At 56.5% G+C, this 22978-nt stretch overlaps 1 protein-coding gene across 1 annotated transcript in view; it reads right to left on the bottom strand.

Annotated features, from left to right (window-relative positions):
* Window positions 1–22978, bottom strand: part of tmem145 (transmembrane protein 145) — a 220530-nt gene that overhangs the window by 10190 nt on the left and 187362 nt on the right. The window lies entirely within an intron of this gene.

Genomic DNA, 22978 nt, shown 5'->3' with positions numbered 1-22978 from the left:
CTCCGACAGTGTGGAATTCCAACAAGGTCCCTCTGACAGTGCAGCGCTCCCTCAGTACTGACCCTCTGACAGTGCAGCACTCCCTCAGTAAAGACCCTCTGACAGTGCATCTCTCCCTCAGTACCAACCCTCTGACAATGCAGCACTCCCTCAGTACTGACCCTCTGACAGTGCAACGCTCCCTCAGTACTGACCCTCTGACAGTGCTGCACTCCCTCAGTACTGACCCTCTGACAGTGCAGCACTCCCTCTGCACTGACTCTGACAGTGCAGCACTCCCTCAGTACTGACCCTCTGACAGTGCTGCACTCCCTCAGGACTGAGCCTCTGGCATGCAGCGCTCCCTCAGTAATGACCCTCTGACAATACAGCTCTCCCTCAGTACTTGCCCTCTGACAGTGCTGCACTCCCTCAGTACTGACCTTCTGACAGTGCAGCACTCCCTCTGCACTGACTCTGACAGTGCAGCACTCCCTCAGTACTGACCCTCTGACAGTGCTGCACTCCCTCAGGACTGAGCCTCTGGCATGCAGCGCTCCCTCAGTAATGACCCTCTGACAGTGCAGCTCTCCCTCAGTACTGACCCTCTGACAGTGCTGCACTCCCTCAGTACTGACCCTCTGACAGTGCAGCGCTCCCTCAGTAATGACCCTCTGACAGTGCAGCACTCCCTCAGTACTGACCCTCTGACAATGCAGCACACCCTCAGTACTGACCCTCTGACAGTGCAGCACTCCCTCAGTACTGACCCTCTGACAGTGCAGCGCTCCCTCAGTACTGACCCTCTGACAGTGCTGCACTCCCTCAGGACTGAGCCTCTGACATGCAGCGCTCCCTCAGTGAAGACCCTCTGACAGTGCAGCTCTCCCTCAGTACCAACCCTCTGACAATGCAGCACACCCTCAGTGCTGACCCTCTGACAGTGCAGCACTCACTCAGTACTGAGCCTCTGACAGTGCTGCACTCCCTCAGTACTGATCCTCTGACAGTGCAGCACTCCCTCTGTACTGAGCCTCTGACAGTGCAGCACTCCCTCAGTACTGACCCTCTGACAATGCAGCGCTCCCTCAGTACTGACCCACTGACAGTGCAGCGCTCCCTCAGTACTGACCCTCTGACAGTGCAGCACTCTCCCTCATAACTGACCCTCACGACAGTGCAGCACTCCCTCAGTACCAACCCTCTGACAATGCAGCACTCCCTCAGTAATGACCTCTGACAGTGCAGCACTCTCCCTCATAACTGACCATCACGACAGTGCAGCTCTCCCTCAGTACCAACCCTCTGACAGTGCAGCACACCCTCAGTGCTGACCCTCTGACAGTGCAGCACTCCCTCAGTACTGACCTCTGACAGTGCAGCACTCTCCCTCATAACTGACCATCACGACAGTGCAGCTCTCCCTCAGTACCAACCCTCTGACAGTGCAGCACACCCTCAGTGCTGACGCTCTGACAGTGCAGCACTCACTCAGTACTGAGCCTCTGACAGTGCAGCAGTCCCTCAGTACTGACCCTCTGACAGTGCAGCACCCTCTGACAGTGCTGCACGCCATCAGTACTGACTGTCTGACAGTGCAGCACTCCCTCAGTGCTGACCCTCTAACAGTGCAGCGCTCCCTCAGTACTGACCCTCTGACAGTGCAGCACTCCCTCAGTAAAGACCCTCTGACAGTGCAGCGCTCCCTCAGCACTGACCCTCTGACAGTGAATCACTCCCTCAGTATGACCCTCTGACAGCGCAGCACTCCCTCAGTACTGACCCTCTGACAGTGCAGCACTCCATCAGTACTGTCTCTCTGACAGTGCAGCACTCCCTCAGTACTGCCCCTCTGACGGTGCAGCAGTCCCTCAGTACTGACCCTCTGACAGTGCAGCGCTCCCTCAGTACTGACCCTCTGACAGTGCAGCACTCCCTCAGTAAAGACCCTCTGACAGTGCAGCGCTCCCTCAGTACTGACCCTCTGACAGTGCAGCACTCCCTCAGTACTGACCCTCTGACAGTGCAGTACTCCCACAGTACTGAGCCTCTGACGGTGCAGCGCTCCCTCAGTACTGACCCTCTGACAGTGCATCTCTCCCTCAGTACCAACCCTCTGACAATGCAGCACTCCCTCAGTACTGACCCTCTGACAGTGCAACGCTCCCTCAGTACTGACCCTCTGACAGTGCTGCACTCCCTCAGTACTGACCCTCTGACAGTGCAGCACTCCCTCTGCACTGACTCTGACAGTGCAGCACTCCCTCAGTACTGACCCTCTGACAGTGCTGCACTCCCTCAGGACTGAGCCTCTGGCATGCAGCGCTCCCTCAGTAATGACCCTCTGACAATGCAGCTCTCCCTCAGTACTGACCCTCTGACAGTGCTGCACTCCCTCAGTACTGACCTTCTGACAGTGCAGCACTCCCTCTGCACTGACTCTGACAGTGCAGCACTCCCTCAGTACTGACCCTCTGACAGTGCTGCACTCCCTCAGGACTGAGCCTCTGGCATGCAGCGCTCCCTCAGTAATGACCCTCTGACAGTGCAGCTCTCCCTCAGTACTGACCCTCTGACAGTGCTGCACTCCCTCAGTACTGACCCTCTGACAGTGCAGCGCTCCCTCAGTAATGACCCTCTGACAGTGCAGCACTCCCTCAGTACTGACCCTCTGACAATGCAGCACACCCTCAGTACTGACCCTCTGACAGTGCAGCACTCCCTCAGTACTGACCCTCTGACAGTGCAGCGCTCCCTCAGTACTGACCCTCTGACAGTGCTGCACTCCCTCAGGACTGAGCCTCTGACATGCAGCGCTCCCTCAGTGAAGACCCTCTGACAGTGCAGCTCTCCCTCAGTACCAACCCTCTGACAATGCAGCACACCCTCAGTGCTGACCCTCTGACAGTGCAGCACACCCTCAGTACTGACCCTCTGACAGTGCAGCACTCCCTCAGTACTGACCCTCTGACAGTGCAGCGCTCCCTCAGTAATGACCCTCTGACAGTGCAGCACTCCCTCAGTACTGACCCTCTGACAATGCAGCACACCCTCAGTACTGACCCTCTGACAGTGCAGCACTCCCTCAGTACTGACCCTCTGACAGTGCAGCGCTCCCTCAGTACTGACCCTCTGACAGTGCTGCACTCCCTCAGGACTGAGCCTCTGACATGCAGCGCTCCCTCAGTGAAGACCCTCTGACAGTGCAGCTCTCCCTCAGTACCAACCCTCTGACAATGCAGCACACCCTCAGTGCTGACCCTCTGACAGTGCAGCACTCACTCAGTACTGAGCCTCTGACAGTGCAGCAGTCCCTCAGTACTGACCCTCTGACAGTGCAGCACCCTCTGACAGTGCTGCACTCCCTCAGTACTGATCCTCTGACAGTGCAGCACTCCCTCTGTACTGAGCCTCTGACAGTGCAGCACTCCCTCAGTACTGACCCTCTGACAATGCAGCGCTCCCTCAGTACTGACCCACTGACAGTGCAGCGCTCCCTCAGTACTGACCCTCTGACAGTGCAGCACTCTCCCTCATAACTGACCCTCACGACAGTGCAGCACTCCCTCAGTACCAACCCTCTGACAATGCAGCACTCCCTCAGTAATGACCTCTGACAGTGCAGCACTCTCCCTCATAACTGACCATCACGACAGTGCAGCTCTCCCTCAGTACCAACCCTCTGACAGTGCAGCACACCCTCAGTGCTGACCCTCTGACAGTGCAGCACTCCCTCAGTACTGACCTCTGACAGTGCAGCACTCTCCCTCATAACTGACCATCACGACAGTGCAGCTCTCCCTCAGTACCAACCCTCTGACAGTGCAGCACACCCTCAGTGCTGACGCTCTGACAGTGCAGCAGTCCCTCAGTACTGACCCTCTGACAGTGCAGCACCCTCTGACAGTGCTGCACGCCATCAGTACTGACTGTCTGACAGTGCAGCACTCCCTCAGTGCTGACCCTCTAACAGTGCAGCGCTCCCTCAGTACTGACCCTCTGACAGTGCAGCACTCCCTCAGTAAAGACCCTCTGACAGTGCAGCGCTCCCTCAGCACTGACCCTCTGACAGTGAATCACTCCCTCAGTATGACCCTCTGACAGCGCAGCACTCCCTCAGTACTGACCCTCTGACAGTGCAGCACTCCATCAGTACTGTCTCTCTGACAGTGCAGCACTCCCTCAGTACTGCCCCTCTGACGGTGCAGCAGTCCCTCAGTACTGACCCTCTGACAGTGCAGCGCTCCCTCAGTACTGACCCTCTGACAGTGCAGCACTCCCTCAGTAAAGACCCTCTGACAGTGCAGCGCTCCCTCAGTACTGACCCTCTGACAGTGCAGCACTCCCTCAGTACTGACCCTCTGACAGTGCAGCACTCTCCCTCATAACTGACCCTCACGACAGTGCAGCACTCCCTCAGTACCAACCCTCTGACAATGCAGCACTCCCTCAGTAATGACCTCTGACAGTGCAGCACTCTCCCTCATAACTGACCATCACGACAGTGCAGCTCTCCCTCAGTACCAACCCTCTGACAGTGCAGCACACCCTCAGTGCTGACCCTCTGACAGTGCAGCACTCCCTCAGTACTGACCTCTGACAGTGCAGCACTCTCCCTCATAACTGACCATCACGACAGTGCAGCTCTCCCTCAGTACCAACCCTCTGACAGTGCAGCACACCCTCAGTGCTGACGCTCTGACAGTGCAGCAGTCCCTCAGTACTGACCCTCTGACAGTGCAGCACCCTCTGACAGTGCTGCACGCCATCAGTACTGACTGTCTGACAGTGCAGCACTCCCTCAGTGCTGACCCTCTAACAGTGCAGCGCTCCCTCAGTACTGACCCTCTGACAGTGCAGCACTCCCTCAGTAAAGACCCTCTGACAGTGCAGCGCTCCCTCAGCACTGACCCTCTGACAGTGAATCACTCCCTCAGTATGACCCTCTGACAGCGCAGCACTCCCTCAGTACTGACCCTCTGACAGTGCAGCACTCCATCAGTACTGTCTCTCTGACAGTGCAGCACTCCCTCAGTACTGCCCCTCTGACGGTGCAGCAGTCCCTCAGTACTGACCCTCTGACAGTGCAGCGCTCCCTCAGTACTGACCCTCTGACAGTGCAGCACTCCCTCAGTAAAGACCCTCTGACAGTGCAGCGCTCCCTCAGTACTGACCCTCTGACAGTGCAGCACTCCCTCAGTACTGACCCTCTGACAGTGCAGTACTCCCACAGTACTGAGCCTCTGACGGTGCAGCGCTCCCTCAGTACTGACCCTCTGACAGTGCATCTCTCCCTCAGTACCAACCCTCTGACAATGCAGCACTCCCTCAGTACTGACCCTCTGACAGTGCAACGCTCCCTCAGTACTGACCCTCTGACAGTGCTGCACTCCCTCAGTACTGACCCTCTGACAGTGCAGCACTCCCTCTGCACTGACTCTGACAGTGCAGCACTCCCTCAGTACTGACCCTCTGACAGTGCTGCACTCCCTCAGGACTGAGCCTCTGGCATGCAGCGCTCCCTCAGTAATGACCCTCTGACAATGCAGCTCTCCCTCAGTACTGACCCTCTGACAGTGCTGCACTCCCTCAGTACTGACCTTCTGACAGTGCAGCACTCCCTCTGCACTGACTCTGACAGTGCAGCACTCCCTCAGTACTGACCCTCTGACAGTGCTGCACTCCCTCAGGACTGAGCCTCTGGCATGCAGCGCTCCCTCAGTAATGACCCTCTGACAGTGCAGCTCTCCCTCAGTACTGACCCTCTGACAGTGCTGCACTCCCTCAGTACTGACCCTCTGACAGTGCAGCGCTCCCTCAGTAATGACCCTCTGACAGTGCAGCACTCCCTCAGTACTGACCCTCTGACAATGCAGCACACCCTCAGTACTGACCCTCTGACAGTGCAGCACTCCCTCAGTACTGACCCTCTGACAGTGCAGCGCTCCCTCAGTACTGACCCTCTGACAGTGCTGCACTCCCTCAGGACTGAGCCTCTGACATGCAGCGCTCCCTCAGTGAAGACCCTCTGACAGTGCAGCTCTCCCTCAGTACCAACCCTCTGACAATGCAGCACACCCTCAGTGCTGACCCTCTGACAGTGCAGCACTCACTCAGTACTGAGCCTCTGACAGTGCAGCAGTCCCTCAGTACTGACCCTCTGACAGTGCAGCACCCTCTGACAGTGCTGCACTCCCTCAGTACTGATCCTCTGACAGTGCAGCACTCCCTCTGTACTGAGCCTCTGACAGTGCAGCACTCCCTCAGTACTGACCCTCTGACAATGCAGCGCTCCCTCAGTACTGACCCACTGACAGTGCAGCGCTCCCTCAGTACTGACCCTCTGACAGTGCAGCACTCTCCCTCATAACTGACCCTCACGACAGTGCAGCACTCCCTCAGTACCAACCCTCTGACAATGCAGCACTCCCTCAGTAATGACCTCTGACAGTGCAGCACTCTCCCTCATAACTGACCATCACGACAGTGCAGCTCTCCCTCAGTACCAACCCTCTGACAGTGCAGCACACCCTCAGTGCTGACCCTCTGACAGTGCAGCACTCCCTCAGTACTGACCTCTGACAGTGCAGCACTCTCCCTCATAACTGACCATCACGACAGTGCAGCTCTCCCTCAGTACCAACCCTCTGACAGTGCAGCACACCCTCAGTGCTGACGCTCTGACAGTGCAGCACTCACTCAGTACTGAGCCTCTGACAGTGCAGCAGTCCCTCAGTACTGACCCTCTGACAGTGCAGCACCCTCTGACAGTGCTGCACGCCATCAGTACTGACTGTCTGACAGTGCAGCACTCCCTCAGTGCTGACCCTCTAACAGTGCAGCGCTCCCTCAGTACTGACCCTCTGACAGTGCAGCACTCCCTCAGTAAAGACCCTCTGACAGTGCAGCGCTCCCTCAGCACTGACCCTCTGACAGTGAATCACTCCCTCAGTATGACCCTCTGACAGCGCAGCACTCCCTCAGTACTGACCCTCTGACAGTGCAGCACTCCATCAGTACTGTCTCTCTGACAGTGCAGCACTCCCTCAGTACTGCCCCTCTGACGGTGCAGCAGTCCCTCAGTACTGACCCTCTGACAGTGCAGCGCTCCCTCAGTACTGACCCTCTGACAGTGCAGCACTCCCTCAGTAAAGACCCTCTGACAGTGCAGCGCTCCCTCAGTACTGACCCTCTGACAGTGCAGCACTCCCTCAGTACTGACCCTCTGACAGTGCAGTACTCCCACAGTACTGAGCCTCTGACGGTGCAGCGCTCCCTCAGTACTGACCCTCTGACAGTGCAGCACTCCCTCAGTACTGACCCTCTGACAGCGCAGCTCTCCCTCAGTACCAACCCTCTGACAATGCAGCACTCCGTCAGTACTGAGCCTCTGACAGTGCAGCGCTCCCTCAGTACTGACCCACTGACAGTGCAGCACTCTCCCTCATAACTGACCCTCACGACAGTGCAGCACTCCCTCAGTACTGACCCTCTGACAGTGCAGCTCTCCCTCAGTACTGACCCTCTGACAGTGGTGCACTCCCTCAGTACTGACCCTCTGACAGTGCAGCACTCTCCCTCATAACTGACCCTCAGACAGTGCAGCACTCCCTCAGTACTGACCCTCTGACAGAGCAGCTCTTCCTCAGTACCAACCCTCTGACAGTGCCGCACTCCCTCAGTACTGACCTTCTGACAGTGCAGCACTCCCTCAGTACTGACCCTCTGACAGTGCTGCAATCCCTCAGTACTGATCCTCTGACAGTGCAGCACTCCCTCTGTACTGACCCTCTGACAGTGCTGCACTCCCTCAGTACTGACTCTCTGACAGAGCAGCGCTCCCTCTGTACTGACCCTCTGACAGTGCAGCGCTCACTCAGTACTGACCCTCGGACAGTGCAGCACTCCTTCAGTACCAACCCTCTTACAGTGCAGCACTCCTTCTGTACCAACCCTCTGACAGTGCAGCAATCCCTCAGTACTGACCCTCTGACAGTGCAGCACTCCCTCAGTACTGACCCTTTGACAGTGCTGCATTCCCTCAGTACTGACCCTCTGACAGTGCAGTGCTCCCTCAGTCATGACTCTCTGACAGTGCAGCACTCCCTCTGCACTGACTCTGACAGTGCAGCGCTCCCTCAGTAATGCCTCTCTGACAGTGCAGCACTCCCTCAGTACTGACTCTCTGACAGTGCAGCACTCCTTCAGTACCAACCCTCTTACAGTGCAGCACTCCCTCTGCACTGACTCTGACAGTGCCGCACTCCCTCAGTACTGACCTTCTGACAGTGCAGCACTCCCTCAGTACTGACCCTCTGACAGTGCAGCACTCCCTCAGTACTGACCCTCTGACAGTGCAGCACTCCCTCAGTACTGACCCTCTGACAGTGCTGCACTCCCTCAGTAATAACTCTCTGACAGTGCCGCACTCCCTCAGTACTGACTCTCTGACAGCGCAGCACTCCCTCAGTACTGACCCTGGCAGTGCCGCACTCCCTAAGTACTGACCCTCTGACAGTGCCGCAGTCCCTCAGTACTGACCCTCTGACAGTGCTGCATTCCCTCAGTACTGACCCTCTGACAGTGCAGCACTCCCTCAGTACTGACCCTCTGACAGTGCAGCACTCCCTCAGTAATGACTCTCTGACAGTGCAGCACTCCATCAGGAATGACTCTCTGACAGTGGTGCACTCCCTCTGCGCTGACTCCGACAGTGCAGCACTCCCTCAGTACCAACCCTCTGACAGTGCAGCACTCCATCAGTAGAACCCTCTGACAGTGCTGCACTCCCTCTGTACTGACCCTCTGACAGTGCAGCACTCCCTCAGTTCTGACCCTCTGACAGTGCTGCACTCCCTCAGTAATGACTCTCTGACAGTGCAGCACTCCCTCAGTACCAACCCTCTGACAGTGCAGCACTCCATCAGTAGAACCCTCTGACAGTGCAGCACTCCCTCAGTAATGACTCTCTGACAGTGCTGCACTCCCTCAGTACTGACTCTCTGACAGTGCAGCACTCCTTCAGTACCAACCCTCTGACAGTGCTGCACTCCCTCAGTACTGACCCTGGCAGTGCTGCACTCCCTCAGTACTGACCCTCTGACAGTGCAGCACTCCCTCAGCACTGAGCCTCTGACAGTGCAGCACTCCCTCTGCACTGACTCTGACAGTGCAGCACTCCCTCAGTACTGACCCTCTGACAGTGCAGCACTCCCTCAGTAAAGACCCTCTGACAGTGCAGCAGCCCCTCAGTAAAGACCCTCTGACAGTGAATCACTCCCTCAGTATGACCCTCTGACAGTGCAGCACTCCCTCAGTACTGACCCTCTGACAGTGCAGCACTCCCTCAGTAAAGACCCTCTGACAGTGCAGCGCTCCCTCAGTACTGACCCTCTGACAGTGCAGCACTCCCTCAGTACTGACCCTCTGACAGTGCAGCATTCCTCTGCACTGACTCTGACAGTGCAGCGCTCCCTCAGTACTGACCCTCTGACAGTGCTGCACTCCCTCAGTACCAACCCTCTAACACTGCAGCACTCCCTCAGTACTGACCCTCTGACAATGCAGCACTCCCTCAGTACTGACCCTCTGACAATGCAGCACTCCCTCTGTACTGACCCTCTGACAGTGCAGCACTCCCTCAGTATTGATCCTCTGTCAGTGCAGCGCTCCCTCAGTCATGACTCTGACAGTGCAGCGCTCCCTCAGTACTGACTCTCTGACAGTGCAGCGCTCCATCAGTACTGACTCTCTGACAGTGCAGCACTCCCTCAGTACAGACTCTCTGACAGTGCAGCGCTCCATCAGTACTGACTCTCTGACAGTGCAGCGCTCCCTCAGTCATGACTCTGACAGTGCAGCGCTCCATCAGTACTGACTCTCTGACAGTGCAGCACTCCATCAGTACTGACTCTCTGACAGTGCAGCACTCCCTCAGTACAGACTCTCTGACAGTGCAGCACTCCCTCAGTACTGACCCTCTGACAGTGCAGCACTCCTTCAGTACCAACCCTCTGACAGTGCCGCGCTCCCTCAGTACTGACCTTCTGACAGTGCAGCACTCCCTCAGTACTGACCCTCTGACAGTGCAGCACTCCCTCAGTACTGACCTTCTGACAGTGCAGCACTCCCTCAGTACTGACCCTCTGACAGTGCAGCACTCCTTCAGTACTGACCATCTGACAGTGCAGCACTCCCTCAGTACTGACCCTCTGACAGTGCAGCACTCCCTCAGTACTGACCCTCTGACAGTGCAGCACTCCCTCAGTACTGACCTTCTGACAGTGCAGCACTCCCTCAGTACTGACCCTCTGACAGTGCAGCACTCCCTCAGTACTGACCCTCTGACAGTGCAGCACTCCCTCAGTACTGACCCTCTGACAGTGCAGCACTCCCTCAGTACTGACCCTCTGACAGTGCTGCACTCCCTCAGTAATGACTCTCTGACAGTGCCACACTCCCTCAGTACTGAATCTCTGACAGTGCAGCACTCCCTCAGTACTGACCCTGGCAGTGCCGCACTCCCTAAGTACTGACCCTTTGACAGTGCCGCACTCCCTCAGTACTGACCCTCTGACAGTGCTGCACTCCCTCAGTACTGACCCTCTGACAGTGCAGCACTCCCTCAGTACTGACCCTCTGACAGTGCAGCACTCCCTCAGTAATGACTCTCTGACAGTGCAGCACTCCATCAGGAATGACTCTCTGACAGTGCAGCGCTCCATCAGTACTGACCCTGGCAGTGCTGCACTCCCTCAGTACTGACCCTCTGACAGTGCAGCACTCCCTCAGCACTGAGCCTCTGACAGTGCAGCACTCCCTCTGCACTGACTCTGACAGTGCAGCACTCCCTCAGTACTGACCCTCTGACAGTGCAGCACTCCCTCAGTAAAGACCCTCTGACAGAGCAGCACTCCCTCAGTACTGACTCTTTGACAGTGCAGCACTCCTTCAGTACCAACCCTCTGACAGTGCTGCACTCCCTCAGTACTGACCCTCTGACAGTGCAGCACTCCCTCAGTACAGACCCTCTGACAGTGCAGCGCTCCATCAGTACTGACTCTTTGACAGTGCAGCACTCCTTCAGTACCAACCCTCTGACAGTGCTGCACTCCCTCAGTACTGACCCTGGCAGTGCTGCACTCCCTCAGTACTGACCCTCTGACAGTGCAGCACTCCCTCAGCACTGAGCCTCTGACAGTGCAGCACTCCCTCTGCACTGACTCTGACAATGCAGCACTCCCTCTGTACTGACCCTCTGACAGTGCAGCCCCCCCTCAGTACTGACCCTCTGACAGTGCAGCACTCCCACAGTACTGACCCTCTGACAATACAGCACTCCCTCAGTACTGACCCTCTGACAGTGCAGAACTCCCTCAGTACTGACCCTCTAACACTGCAGCACTCCCCCAGTACTGACTGTCTGACAGTGCAGCACTCCCTCAGTACTGACTGTCTGACAGTGCTGCACTCCCTCAGTACTGACCCTCAGACAGTGCAGCACTCCCTCAGTACTGACCCTCTAACACTGCATCTCTCCCTCAGTACTGACTGTCTGACAGTGCTGCATTCCCTCAGTACTGACACTCTGACAGTGCAGCACTCTCTCAGTACTGACCCTCTAACACTGCAGCGCTACCTCAGTACTGACTGTCTGACAGTGCTGCATTCCCTCAGTACTGACACTCTGACAGTGCAGCACTCTCTCAGTACTGACCCTCTAACACTGCAGCACTCCCTCAGTACCAACCCTCTAACACTGCAGCACTCCCTCAGTACCAACCCTCTGACAGTGCAGCGCTCCCTCAGTACTGAGCCTCTGACAGTGCAGCGCTCCCTCAGTACTGACCCTCTGACAGTGCAGCACTCCCTCAGCACTGACTCTGGCAGTGCCGCACTCCCTCAGTACTGACCTTCTGACAGTGCAGCACTCCCTCAGTACTGACCCTCTGACAGTGCTGCAGTCCTTCAGTACTGACCCTCTAACAGTGCAGCACTCCCTCAGTACTGACTCTCTGACAGTGCAGCACTCCCTCAGTACTGACCCTCTGACAGTGCAGCACTCCCTCAGTACTGACCCTCTGACAGTGCAGCACTCCCTCAGTACTGACCCTCTGACAGTGCAGCACTCCCTCAGCACTGACTCTGGCAGTGCCGCACTCCCTCAGTACTGACCCTCTGACAGTGCAGCGCTCCCTCAGTACCAACCCTCTGACAGTGCAGCGCTCCCTCAGTACTGAGCCTCTGACAGTGCAGCGCTCCCTCAGTACTGACCCTCTGACAGTGCAGCACTCCCTCAGCACTGACTCTGGCAGTGCCGCACTCCCTCAGTACTGACCTTCTGACAGTGCAGCACTCCCTCAGTACTGACCCTCTGACAGTGCTGCAGTCCTTCAGTACCAACCCACTGACAGTGCTGCACTCCCTCAGTACTGACCCTCTGACAGTGCAGCACTCCCGCAGTATTGACCCTCTGACAGTGCAGCACTCCCTCAGTACTGACCCTCTGACAGTGCAGCATTCCTTTGCACTGACTCTGACAGTGCAACACTCCCTCAGTACTGACCCTCTGACAGTGCAGTACTCCATCAGTACTGACTCTCTGACAGTGCTGCATTCCCTCAGTACTGACCCTTTGACAGTGCAGCACTCCATCAGTGTACTGACTCTGACAGTGCAGCGCTCCGTCAGTACTGACTCTCTGACAGTGCAGCCATCCATCAGGAATGACTCTGACTGTGCAGCATTCCCTCTGCACTGACTCTGACAGTGCAGCGCTCCCTCAGAAATGCCTCTCTGACAGTGCAGCACTCCCTCAGTACTGAGCCTCTGACAGAGCAGCGATTCCTCTGTACCAACCCTCTGACAGTGCAGCACTCCCTCTGCACTGACTCTGGCAGTGCCGCACTCCGTCAGTACCGACCCTCTGACAGTGCTGCACTCCCTCAGTACTGACCCTGGTAGTGCTGCACTCCCTCAGTACTGACCCTCTGACAGTGAATCACTCCCTCAGTATGACCCTCTGACAGTGCAGCACTCCCTCAGTAAAGACCCTCTGACAGTGCACCGCTCCCTCAGTATTGACCCTCTGACAGTCCAGCACTCCCTCAGTACTGACTCTCTGACAGTGCAGCGCTCCCTCAGTAATGCCTCTCTGACAGTGCAGCACTCCCTCAGTACTGACCCTATCACAGGGCAGCACTCCCTCAGTACTGAGCCTCTGACAGTGCTGCACTCCATCAGTACTGACCCTCTGACAGGGCAGTGCTCCCTCAGTCATGACTCTCTGACAGTGCAGCACTCCCTCTGCACTGACTCTGACAGTGCAGCGCTCCCTCAGTAATGCCTCTCCGACAGTGCAGCGCACCATCAGTACTGACTCTCTGACAGTGCAGCACTCCATCAGGAATGACTCTGACTGTGCAGCATTCCCTCTGCACTGACTCTGACAGTGCTGCACTCCCTCAGTACTGACCCTCTGACAGTGCTGCACTCCCTCAGTACTGACCCTCTGACAGTGCAGCAGCCCCTCAGTAAAGACCCTCTGACAGTGCAGCGCTCCCTCAGTCCTGACCCTCTGACAGTGAATCACTCCCTCAGTATGACCCTCTGACAGTGCAGCACTCCCTCAGTACTGACCCACTGACAGTGCAGCGCTCCCTCAGTACTGACCCTCTGACAGTGCAGCACTCCCTCAGTACTGACCCTGACAGTGCAGCATTCCTCTTCACTGACTTGACAGTGCAGCGCTCCCTCAGTACTGACCCTCTGACAGTGCAGCACTCCCTGAGTACTGAGCCTCTGACAGTGCAGCACTTCCTCAGTACTGAGCCTCTGACAGTGCTGCACTCCATCAGTACTGACCCTCTGACAGTGCAGTGCTCCGTCAGTAATGACTCTCTGACAGTGCAGCACTCCCTCTGCACTGACTCTCTGACAGTGCAGCACTCCTTCAGTACCAACCCTCTTGACAGTGCAGCACTCCCTCTGCACTGACTCTGGCAGTGCCGCAGTCCCTCAGTACTGACCTTCTGACAGTGCAGCACTCCCTCAGTACTGACCCTCTGACAGTGCTGCAGTCCTTCAGTACTGACCCTCTGACAGTGCAGCACTCCCTCAGTACTGACTCTCTGACAGTGCAGCACTCCCTCAGTACTGACCCTCTGACAGTGCTGCAGTCCTTCAGTACCAACCCTCTGACAGTGCAGCACTCCCTCAGTACTGACCCTCTGACAGTGCAGCACTCCCTCAGTACTGACTCTCTGACAGTGCTGCATTCCCTCAGTACTGACCCTTTGACAGTGCAGCACTCCATCAGTGTACTGACTCTGACAGTGCAGCGCTCCCTCAGTAATGACTCTCTGACAGTGCAGCCATCCATCAGGAATGACTCTGACTGTGCAGCATTCCCTCTGCACTGACTCTGACAGTGCAGCATTCCCTCAGTACTGACTCTCTGACAGTGCAGCGCTCCCTCAGTACTGACCCTATCACAGGGCAGCGCTCCCTCAGTAATGCCTCTCCGACAGTGCAGCGCTCCATCAGTACTGACTCTCTGACAGTGCTGCACTCCCTCAGTACTGACTCTCTGACAGTGCAGCACTCCCTCAGTACTGACCTTCTGACAGTGCAGCACTCCCTCAGTACTGACTCTCTGACAGTGCAGCACTCCATCAGGAATGACTCTGACTGTGCAGCATTCCCTCTGCACTGACTCTGACAGTGCAGCACTCCCTCAGTACCAACCCTCTGACAGTGCAGCACTCCCTCAGTACTGACTCTCTGACAGTGCAGCACTCCCTCAGTACTGACCTTCTGACAGTGCAGCACTCCCTCAGTACTAACCCTCTGACAGTGCTGCACTCCCTCAGTACTGACCCTCTGACAGTGCTGCACTCCCTCAGTATTGACCCTCTGACAGTGCAGCACTCCCTCAGTACTGACCCTCTGACAGTGCAGCGCTACCTCAGTACTGACCCTCTGACAGTGCTGCACTCCCTCTGTATTGACCCTCTGACAGTGCAGGACTCCCTCAGTACCGACCCTCTGACAGTGCTGCATTCCCTCTGCACTGACTCTGACAGTGCAGCACTCCCTCAGTACTGAGCCTCTGACATGCAGCACTCCCTCAGTACTGACTCTCTGACAGTGCTGCATTCCCTCAGTACTGACCCTCTGACAGTGTAGCACTCCCTCAGTACTAACCCTCTGACAGTGCTGCACTCCCTCAGTACTGACCCTCTGACAGTGCAGCGCTCCCTCAGTACTGACCCTCTGACAGTGCAGCACTCCCTCAGTACTGACCCTCTGACAGTGCAGCGCTACCTCAGTACTGACCCTCTGACAGTGCTGCACTCCCTCTGTATTGACCCTCTGACAGTGCAGGACTCCCTCAGTACCGACCCTCTGACAGTGCTGCATTCCCTCTGCACTGACTCTGACAGTGCAGCACTCCCTCAGTACTGAGCCTCTGACATGCAGCACTCCCTCAGTACTGACTCTCTGACAGTGCTGTATTCCCTCAGTACTGACCCTCTGACAGTGTAGCATTCCCTCAGTACTAACCCTCTGACAGTGCTGCACTCCCTCAGTACTGACCCTCTGACAGTGCAGCGCTCCCTCAGTACTGACCCTCTGACAGTGCAGCGCTCCCTCAGTACTGACCCTCTGACATTGCAGCGCTCCCTCAGTACTGACCCTCTGACAGTGCAGCACTCCCTCAGTACTGACCCTCTGACAGTGCAGCGCTCCCTCAGTACTGACCCTCTGACATTGCAGCGCTCCCTCAGTACTGACCCTCTGACAGTTCAGCACTCCCTCAGTACTGACCCTCTGACAGTGCTGCACTCCCTCAGTACTGACCCTCTGACAGTGCTGCAGTCCTTCAGTACTGACCCTCTGACAGTGCAGCACTCCCTCAGTACTGACTCTCTGACAGTGCAGCACTCCTTCAGTACGAACCCACTGACAGTGCAGCACTCCCTCAGTACTGAGCCTCTGACAGTGCAGCACTCCATCAGCACTGACTCTCTGACAGTGCTGCATTCCCTCAGTACTGACTCTCTGACAGTGCAGCACTCCATCAGGAATGACTCTGACAGTGCAGCATTCCCTCTGCACTGACTCTGACAGTGCAGCACTCCCTCAGTACCTACCCTCTGACAGTGCAGCACTCCCTCAGTACTGACCCTCTGACAGGGCAGCACTCCCTCAGTACTGAGCCTCTGACAGTGCTGCACTCCATCAGTACTGACCCTCTGACAGGGCAGCGCTCCCTCAGTAATGCCTCTCTGTCAGTGCAGCACTCCTTCAGTACCAACCCTCTGACAGTGCAGCACTCCCTCTGCACTGACTCTGGCAGTGCCGCACTCCCTCAGTACTGACCCTCTGACAGTGCTGCACTCCCTCAGTACTGACCCTCTGTCCGTGCTGCACTCCCTCAGTACTGACCCTCTGTCCGTGCTGCACTCCCTCAGTATTGACCCTCTGACAGTGCAGCACTCCCTCAGTACTGACCCCCTGACAGTGCAGCGCTACCTCAGTACTGACCCTCTGACAGTGCTGCACTCCCTCTGTATTGACCCTCTGACAGTGCAGCACTCCCTCAGTACTGACCCTCTGACAGTGCAGCACTCCCTCAGTACTGACCCTCTGACAGTGCTGCACTCCCTCAGTACTGACCCTCTGACAGTGCAGCACTCCCTCAGTACTGACCCTCTGACAGTGCTGCACTCCCTCACTATTGACCCTCTGACAGTGCAGAACTCCCTCAGTACTGACCCTCTGACAGTGCTGCACTCCCTCAGTAATGACTCTCTGACAGTGCAGCGCTCCATCAGTACTGACTCTCTGACAGTGCAGCACTCCTTCAGTATCAACGCTCTGACAGTGCTGCACTCCCTCAGTACTGACCCTGGCAGTGCCGCACTCCCTCAGTACTGACCCTCTGACAGTGCAGCATTCCCTCTGCACTGAGCCTCTGACATGCAGCACTCCCTCAGTACTGATCCTCTGACAGTGCAGCACTCCCTCAGTACTGACCCTCTGACAGTGCTGCACTCCCTCAGTGCTGACTCTCTGACAGTGCAGCGCTCCCTCAGTAATGACTCTCTGACAGTGCAGCTCAGTACTGACTCTCTGACAGTGCAGCACTCCTTCAGTACTGACTCTGACAGTGCAGCGCTCCCTCAGTACTGACCCTCTGACAGTGCAGCACTCCCTCAGTACTGAGCCTCTGACAGCGCAGCACTCCCTCAGTACTGACTGTCTGACAGTGCTGCACTCCCTCAGTACTGAGCCTCTGACAGTGCAGCACTCCATCAGTCCTGACTCTGACAGTGCTGCACTCCCTCAGTAATGACTCTCTGACAGTACAGCGCTCCCTCAGTAATTACTATCTGACAGTGCAGCACACCCACAGTACTGACCCTCTGACAGTGCAGCACACCCTCAGTACTGACCCTCTGACAGTGCAGCACTCCCTCAGTACCAACCCTCTGACAGCGCAGCACTCCCTCAGTACGAACCCTCTAACACTGCAGCACTCCCTCAGTACAAAACCTCTAACACTGCAGCACTCCCTCAGTACTGACCCTCTGACAGTGCAGCACTCCCTCAGTACTGACCCTCTAACACTGCAGCACTCCATCAGTACCAACCCTCTAACACTGCAGTACTCCATCAGTACCAACCCTCATACACTGCAGCACTCCCTCAGTACTGACCCTCTGACAGTGCAGCACTACCTCAGTACCAACCCTCTAACACTGCAGCACTCCCTCAGTACCAACCCTCCAACACTGCAGCACTCCCTCTGTACTGACCCTCTGACAGTGCAGCACTCCCTCAGTACTGACCCTCTGACAATGAAGCACTCCCACAGTACTGACCCTCTGACAGTGCAGCACCCCCTCAGTACTGACCCTCTGACAATGCAGCACTCCCTCAGTACTGACCGTCTGACAATGCAGCACTCCCTCAGTACTGACCCTCTGACAGTGCAGAACTCCCTCAGTACTGACCCTCTGACAGTGCAGCACCCCCTCAGTACTGACCCTCTGACAATGCAGCACTCCCTCAGTACTGACCCTCTGACAGTGCAGCACTCCCTCAGTACTGACCCTCTGACAGTGCAGCACTCCCACAGTACTGACCCTCTGACAGGGCAGTGCTCCCTCAGTCATGACTCTCTGACAGTGCAGCACTCCCTCTGCACTGACTCTGACAGTGCAGCGCTCCCTCAGTAATGCCTCTCTGACAGTGCAGCGCTCCATCAGTACTGACCTTCTGTCAGTGCAGCACTCCTTCAGTACCAACCCTCTGACAGTGCAGCACTCCCTCTGCACTGACTCTGGCAGTGCCGCACTCCCTCAGTACTGACCCTCTGACAGTGCTGCACTCCCTCAGTACTGACCCTCTGTCCGTGCTGCACTCCCTCAGTACTGACCCTCTGTCCGTGCTGCACTCCCACAGTACTGACCCTCTGACAGTGCAGCACACCCTCAGTACTGACCCTCTGACAGTGCAGCACTCCCTCAGTACCAACCCTCTGACAGCGCAGCACTCCCTCAGTACCAACCCTCTAACACTGCAGCACTCCCTCAGTACAAAACCTCTAACACTGCAGCACTCCCTCAGTACCAACCCTCTAACACTGCAGCACTCCCTCAGTACCAACCCTCATACACTGCAGCACTCCCTCAGTACTGACCCTCTGACAGTGCAGCACTACCTCAGTACCAACCCTCTAACACTGCAGCACTCCCTCAGTACCAACCCTCCAACACTGCAGCACTCCCTCAGTACTGACCCTCTGACAGTGCAGCACTACCTCAGTACCAACCCTCTAACACTGCAGCACTCCCTCAGTACCAACCCTCTAACACTGCAGCACTCCCTCAGTACCAACCCTCCAACACTGCAGCACTCCCTCTGTACTGACCCTCTGACAGTGCAGCACTCCCTCAGTACTGACTCTCTGACAGTGCTGCATTCCCTCAGTACTGACCCTTTGACAGTGCAGCACTCCATCAGTGTACTGACTCTGACAGTGCAGCGCTCCCTCAGTAATGACTCTCTGACAGTGCAGCCATCCATCAGGAATGACTCTGACTGTGCAGCATTCCCTCTGCACTGACTCTGACAGTGCAGCATTCCCTCAGTACTGACTCTCTGACAGTGCTGCACTCCCTCAGTACTGACTCTCTGACAGTGCAGAGCTCCCTCATTACTGACCCTATCACAGGGCAGCACTCCCTCAGTACTGACCTTCTGACAGTGCAGCACTCCCTCAGTACTGACTCTCTGACAGTGCAGCACTCCATCAGGAATGACTCTGACTGTGCAGCATTCCCTCTGCACTGACTCTGACAGTGCAGCACTCCCTCAGTACCAACCCTCTGACAGTGCAGCACTCCCTCAGTACTGACTCTCTGACAGTGCAGCACTCCCTCAGTACTGACCTTCTGACAGTGCAGCACTCCCTCAGTACTAACCCTCTGACAGTGCTGCACTCCCTCAGTACTGACCCTCTGACAGTGCTGCACTCCCTCAGTATTGACCCTCTGACAGTGCAGCACTCCCTCAGTACTGACCCTCTGACAGTGCAGCGCTACCTCAGTACTGACCCTCTGACAGTGCTGCACTCCCTCTGTATTGACCCTCTGACAGTGCAGGACTCCCTCAGTACCGACCCTCTGACAGTGCTGCATTCCCTCTGCACTGACTCTGACAGTGCAGCACTCCCTCAGTACTGAGCCTCTGACATGCAGCACTCCCTCAGTACTGACTCTCTGACAGTGCTGCATTCCCTCAGTACTGACCCTCTGACAGTGTAGCACTCCCTCAGTACTAACCCTCTGACAGTGCTGCACTCCCTCAGTACTGACCCTCTGACAGTGCAGCGCTCCCTCAGTACTGACCCTCTGACAGTGCAGCGCTCCCTCAGTACTGACCCTCTGACATTGCAGCGCTCCCTCAGTACTGACCCTCTGACAGTGCAGCACTCCCTCAGTACTGACCCTCTGACAGTGCTGCACTCCCTCAGTACTGACCCTCTGACAGTGCTGCAGTCCTTCAGTACTGACCCTCTGACAGTGCAGCACTCCCTCAGTACTGACTCTCTGACAGTGCAGCACTCCTTCAGTACGAACCCACTGACAGTGCTGCACTCCCTCAGTACTGACCCTCTGACAGTGCAGCATTCCTTTGCACTGACTCTGACAGTGCAGCACTCCCTCAGTACTGAGCCTCTGACAGTGCAGCACTCCATCAGCACTGACTCTCTGACAGTGCTGCATTCCCTCAGTACTGACCCTTTGACATTGCAGCACTCCATCAGTGTACTGACTCTGAGAGTGCAGCGCTCCCTCAGTAATGACTCTCTGACAGTGCAGCACTCCATCAGGAATGACACTGACAGTGCAGCATTCCCTCTGCACTGACTCTGACAGTGCAGCACTCCCCCAGTACCTACCCTCTGACAGTGCAGCACTCCCTCAGTACTGAGCCTCTGACAGGGCAGCACTCCCTCAGTACTGAGCCTCTGACAGTGCAGCACTCCCTCAGTACTGACCCTCTGACAGTGCTGCACTCCCTCAGTACTGAGCCTCTGACAGGGCAGCACTCCCTCAGTACTGAGCCTCTGACAGTGCTGCACTCCATCAGTACTGACCCTCTGACAGGGCAGTGCTCCCTCAGTAATGCCTCTCTGACAGTGCAGCGCTCCATCAGTACTGACCTTCTGTCAGTGCAGCACTCCTTCAGTACCAACCCTCTGACAGTGCAGCACTCCCTCTGCACTGACTCTGGCAGTGCCGCACTCCCTCAGTACTGACCCTCTGACAGTGCTGCACTCCCTCAGTACTGACCCTCTGTCCGTGCTGCACTCCCTCAGTACTGACCCTCTGTCCGTGCTGCACTCCCTCAGTATTGACCCTCTGACAGTGCAGCACTCCCTCAGTACTGACCCCCTGACAGTGCAGCGCTACCTCAGTACTGACCCTCTGACAGTGCTGCACTCCCTCTGTATTGACCCTCTGACAGTGCAGCACTCCCTCAGTACTGACCCTCTGACAGTGCTGCACTCCCTCAGTACTGACCCTCTGACAGTGCAGCACTCCCTCAGTACTGACCCTCTGACAGTGCTGCACTCCCTCACTATTGACCCTCTGACAGTGCAGAACTCCCTCAGTACTGACCCTCTGACAGTGCTGCACTCCCTCAGTAATGACTCTCTGACAGTGCAGCGCTCCATCAGTACTGACTCTCTGACAGTGCAGCACTCCTTCAGTATCAACGCTCTGACAGTGCTGCACTCCCTCAGTACTGACCCTGGCAGTGCCGCACTCCCTCAGTACTGACCCTCTGACAGTGCAGCATTCCCTCTGCACTGACTCTGACAGTGCAGCACTCCCTCAGTACTGAGCCTCTGACATGCAGCACTCCCTCAGTACTGATCCTCTGACAGTGCAGCACTCCCTCAGTACTGACCCTCTGACAGTGCTGCACTCCCTCAGTGCTGACTCTCTGACAGTGCAGCGCTCCCTCAGTAATGACTCTCTGACAGTGCAGCTCAGTACTGACTCTCTGACAGTGCAGCACTCCTTCAGTACTGACTCTGACAGTGCAGCGCTCCCTCAGTACTGACCCTCTGACAGTGCAGCACTCCCTCAGTACTGAGCCTCTGACAGCGCAGCACTCCCTCAGTACTGACTGTCTGGCAGTGCTGCACTCCCTCAGTACTGAGCCTCTGACAGTGCAGCACTCCATCAGTACTGACTCTGACAGTGCTGCACTCCCTCAGAAATGACTCTCTGACAGTACAGCGCTCCCTCAGTAATTACTCTCTGACAGTGCAGCACACCCACAGTACTGACCCTCTGACAGTGCAGCACACCCTCAGTACTGACCCTCTGACAGTGCAGCACTCCCTCAGTACCAACCCTCTGACAGCGCAGCACTCCCTCAGTACCAACCCTCTAACACTGCAGCACTCCCTCAGTACAAAACCTCTAACACTGCAGCACTCCCTCAGTACTGACCCTCTGACAGTGCAGCACTCCCTCAGTACTGACCCTCTAACACTGCAGCACTCCATCAGTACCAACCCTCTAACACTGCAGCACTCCCTCAGTACCAACCCTCATACACTGCAGCACTCCCTCAGTACTGACCCTCTGACAGTGCAGCACTACCTCAGTACCAACCCTCTAACACTGCAGCACTCCCTCAGTACCAACCCTCCAACACTGCAGCACTCCCTCTGTACTGACCCTCTGACAGTGCAGCACTCCCTCAGTACTGACCCTCTGACAGTGCAGCACTCCCACAGTACTGACCCTCTGACAGTGCAGCACCCCCTCAGTACTGACCCTCTGACAATGCAGCACTCCCTCAGTACTGACCCTCTGACAGTGCAGCACTCCCTCAGTACTGACCCTCTGACAGTGCAGCACTCCCACAGTACTGACCCTCTGACAGTGCAGCACCCCCTCAGTACTGACCGTCTGACAATGCAGCACTCCCTCAGTACTGACCCTCTGACAGGGCAGAACTCCCTCAGTACTGACCCTCTAACACTGCAGCACTCCCTCAGTACTGACTGTCTGACAGTGCAGCACTCCCTCAGTACTGACTGTCTGACAGTGCTGCACTCCCTCAGTACTGACCCTCGGACAGTGCAGCACTCCCTCAGTACTGACCCTCTAACACTGCAGCTCTCCCTCAGTACTGACCCTCTAACACTGCAGCACTCCCTCAGTACCAACCCTCTAACACTGCAGCACTCCCTCAGTACTGACCCTCTGACAGTGCAGCACTCCCTCAGTACTGACCCTCTGACAGTGCAGCACTCCCTCTGTACTGACCCTCTGACAGTGCAGCACTCCCTCAGTACTGACCCTCTGACAGTGCAGCACTCCCACAGTACTGACCCTCTGACAGTGCAGCACCCCCTCAGTACTGACCCTCTGACAATGCAGCACTCCCTCAGTACTGACCC

The sequence above is a fragment of the Scyliorhinus torazame genome, chromosome 12 (assembly GCF_047496885.1).
Source record: "Scyliorhinus torazame isolate Kashiwa2021f chromosome 12, sScyTor2.1, whole genome shotgun sequence".
Classification (NCBI taxonomy): Eukaryota; Metazoa; Chordata; class Chondrichthyes; order Carcharhiniformes; family Scyliorhinidae; genus Scyliorhinus; species Scyliorhinus torazame.
The sequence above is the reverse complement of the archived record's forward strand: the minus strand, read 5'-3'. Positions and strand labels throughout refer to the sequence as shown.